General features: G+C 51.3%; 2 pseudogenes; one reads left to right on the top strand and one right to left on the bottom strand.

The window, feature by feature from the left end:
- Positions 1-720: 720 nt before the first annotated feature.
- On the bottom strand, positions 721-1,385 carry LOC130017894 (39S ribosomal protein L17, mitochondrial-like; annotated as a pseudogene).
- Positions 1,386-3,762: 2,377 nt separating this feature from the next.
- On the top strand, positions 3,763-3,855 carry LOC130017904 (uncharacterized; annotated as a pseudogene).
- Positions 3,856-4,144: the final 289 nt, after the last annotated feature.

Below are 4,144 nucleotides of genomic sequence, written 5' to 3'. Positions count from 1 at the left end.
CTTGCAGGCGTCTTAGAACTGAGCCAGCACTTTGGGTGTGCTGGGGTTGGAGGGGAGGTGGAGGCTGACTCCAGGGTTCCGCCCGATTCCTAGAACTGCTGGCAGGAAGAGGAAATCTTCCCATAAACTGGGGCAGGGGACGAGGTGACAGGAATCACGGCCGATGCTTATCTCGGGGGCTGCGGAGGGCTTTCCCATGGCTTCCTTCCCTTTCCTCACCGTGCAGCCACAGGAAGAGCGATGGAGGTGGGTGGGGCCTCTCCCCTGCAGCCCGGCAGCCCAGGACCTGCACCCGGAGGAGCTCAGTGACTCGCTGCCCACTTGCTTCATCCACTGCATGGAGCATGTTCTTCTCTCTGTCAAGAGGAGAAACGGTTCCTCTTTACCCAGAGGTGCCAGCACCATTTATGGACCATCTACTCCTTTCTTTGTGGTGCTGAACATCAGTTCTGGGCCTCACACCTGCCAGGCAAGACATTGCTGTCAAGCCCCCTCCCCAGTCCCTGAAATGACATCTCAGCCCCTCCCTTGCTTGTATATTCATTGATCCGATTATTCTTAGTCTTCCTTTTTTTTTTTTGAGCCAGAAACATTCACTGTGTATTTACTGTTGCAGGTACAGTTATCATCTGTATAGTTCTCGTTCTCCAGTGATCCAAAAGAGAGGTGGGGGTGGTGGGTGAGAAAAACACAGTTTGCATATACTCATAGGAGGACTTTCATCCGTGCAAAGAGAAGGTCATCTGGCTCCCCGGAAGGTTCTGGACTCCATTAAGATTGCCATTTTACAAGTTTAGCTTCAGATCTTCTTAGAGCTTTCAAGGTCTGAGATCACCCCCACTGATGATGGAAGGCAATATATGCTATTTGGCTACAGTTACAACCCTGGCGTCTGAGCCCTGTGGGAGCTGTGGACGCACCTTTCCTGGCCCTGCAGCAGCTGGTGTAGGAGTGGGAGGTTGCTGTCTCTGCGTGGCAGGGGCAGGGGTGGGAGGCAGTTCCCTTTAAACTCGATCACTGCCATCTTGGCCCGATCTCGCTCATTCCGATTTGGGATCTGCAGCATTCTTGTGTAAGCCGCCACTCTGGCCCTGGTATCGAGGGGCCAGTACTTGAAACAGCTTTGGCATCAAATCTTTCTCCGTGAGCCAGAAGTCAGTCATCCGCATGGCCCGTTGGTTGGTGTCGCCCAGCTTCCCATAATCAATGAGCTTCTCCGCGTAACCCCTCATCTTGTCCACACGCACCCAGGTGGCCTCAATGCGTTCGTGTCGCACCAGTGCCATTAGTAAGTTCTGCAACATGTGGATGCGAGACTCCGGGCCAAGGCTCAGGCAGCAGAATACGTGGCCATGGGAGATGGCGGTGGCGACCGTCAGTCGCATGCCTGCCCCGCTTCTCAGGCTCCTGATAGGCCGGAACTCTTCTTTTTTTTTTTTTTTTTTTGGTTTGCTTTTGGATCATGCAGGGGTTGCTCCTGGCTCATGCACTCAGGAATTACTCCTGGCGGTGTTCGGGGGCGGGGGGGGAGCGGGGGTCCTATGGGATGCTGGGAATCGAACCCTTGTCAGCCTCGTGCAAGGCAAATGCCCTCCCCACTGTGCTATTGCTCCAGCCCCTATCTGGTTATTCTTTACTTTTGGTGAAACAAGACCATTTTTTAAAAAAAATTTTTTTATTAGTGAAACACCATGAGGTACAGTTGTAGATTTACAATTTTTTGTGCTTGGGTTTGATTATACAATGATCAGATACCCATCCCTCCACCAGTGCCCATTTTCCACCACCATGGAAAATATCCCCCCCACGCCCATCCCCCCATCCCCCCCTGCCTCTGTGGCAGGGCAATCCCCTGTGTTCTCTCTCTCCTTTTGGGTGTTGTGGTCTGCAAAAGAGGCATTGAGTGGCAATCATGTTCAGTCCATAGTCTACTTTCAACATGCATCTCCCCTCCTGGGAGGATCCTCCAAACACCCTTTATTTGGTGCTCCCTTCTCTGTCTGAGCTACCCTTTCCTCTAGAATGCCCGACTGGCCACTAAGCTATGGAGTAATCCTCCTGGTGCTGATCTCAGCTATTCTTGGGTATTAATCTCATATTTGAAACAAGACCATTTTTACTGAATGAAACTTACCTAGAAAGACACGAACTAGTTAGGGCAGAGAAGGGAAAAAAATATGTGGAGGCTGGAGTGACAACACAGTGAGGAGTGAGCTTGTTTTGCACACAACCGGCCCAGGTTCAATTCCCGGAATCCCGTCTCATCCTCCAAACCCTGCTAGGAGTGAGTCCTGAGCACAGAACCAGGAGTCACCCCTGAGTATTGCTGGTTGTGGTCCCCCAACCCCACAAATAAACAAGTAAATATACTTTAGAATGTTTTAAAAAGAAGGGCTGGAGTGATAGCACAGCGGGTAGAGAGTTTGCCTTGCACGCAGCCGACCTAGGTTCGATTCCTCTGTCCTTCTCGGAGAGCCTGGAAAGCTACTGGGAGTATCCCGCCTGCATGGCAGAGCCTGGAAAGCTACCTGTGGTGTATTCGATACGCCAAAAACAGTAACAAGTCTCACAATGAAAACATTACTGGCGCCCGCTCGAGGAAATCGATGAACAACGGGAGGACAGTGCTACAGTGCTTTAAAAAGAGGGGCTGGAGTAATAGCACAGCAGGTAGGGCATTTGTCTTGCATGCAGCCAACCCGGGTTGGATTCCCAGCATCCCATATGGTTCCCTGAGCACTGCCAGGAGTAACTCCTAAGTGCATGAGTAAACCCCTGTGAATCGCCGGGTGTGACCCAAAAAGAAAAAAAAAAGTTTTAAAAAGGAGAAGAAATATTCATGTTCTAGAGAGAACACTGGCCTGAGAGGGCAAGTCACAGCATCCACTTCTTGGGGGGGAAACTGAGTCCCCTCCCAGATCTCCTGCCTTTCCTCCTATCCCTCTGCTCAGAACAGCTGAGTTCCCAGACTTGGTGTTCCTCAGAGACCTTCAAAGCATTTCCAGAAAGTGAGTTGGTGCCAGAGTGGCCAGACAGACCCCCGACCTCATCCTGATCCCCCAGATCTCCTGAGAGTGCTGGCGGTCAGATTTGGGGGGCTCTGTTCAATGCCTCAGTCAGGCCTGCGTGCTGAGAAGGATACAATGGGCAAGGAGCAGGGCCCGAGGGTTCCCGGCGTTCTAGGCTTTTCTTGGAGCCCCTCCCACTGCCTGTGCTCCTGGGCCAGACTCCAACCCCACATATGGAAGAGGCGAGGAGTCATCCAATGAGATTGTGATTTCGGGGTCTCTTGAAAACACCCACCCCCCACTATAGAAATAGCGCTGCTACAGGGGTATCTGGCGCTTGCCTTGCACCTTAGCTTGATCCCTGGCACCGCCTATGGTCCCCCAGGCTGACCCCCGAGCACAGAGCCAGGAGTAACCACTGAGCACCCTCAGGAGTGAGCCAAGCTTCCCTCCTCAGTGGAGGTGAAGAGGGGAGGAGGCAGCTCGCTCACTCCACAAAGCAGAGGCCAATAACACGCATGAAGGACATTCCCCAAGACGCTGATGTCCATCCTGAAGCCCACACAGTGGGGTTGGCACAAGATTCTTTATTCCAGAGTCGCGCAATAAAACTCAGCAGCCGCGGATGTGGGGAGAAAGGGACTTTCTTTCATTAGGTGGTGGGAATGCTGACTGGTCTGGTCCAGCCTCCCCCCCCCTTTTTTGGTAGGAGTTCTGCTATTTATTCAGCCATTGATTAAGATGATTGAGTTAGGTGCTTGCTTCGACAGCACATATACTAAAATTGGCCACAGCATGGCCCCTGTGCAAGGATGACACGCAAATTCTTGAAGCATTCCATATTTTTTTTTTGCGCAGATGTGGCGAGAAAGGGACCTTCCTTCACTGCTGGTGGGAATGCCAACTGGTTCAGCCCTTTTAGAAAACAGAATGGACAATACTCAAAAAATTAGAAATTGACCTCCCATTTGATCCAGCAAGACCACTCTTGGGAATATATCCCAGAGAGGCAAAAAAAAGTATTGTCGAAATGACATCTGCACTTGTATGTTCATTGCTGCACTGCTCACAATAACCAAAATCTGGGAAAAAAACGAGTGTCCGAGAACAGACGACTGGTTAAAGAAACTTTGGTA

Source organism: Sorex fumeus, unplaced genomic scaffold (genome assembly GCF_029834395.1).
Source record: "Sorex fumeus unplaced genomic scaffold, SorFum_2.1 ptg000231l, whole genome shotgun sequence".
Taxonomy (NCBI): Eukaryota; Metazoa; Chordata; class Mammalia; order Eulipotyphla; family Soricidae; genus Sorex; species Sorex fumeus.
This window is presented reverse-complemented; position numbering and strand designations above follow the sequence as displayed.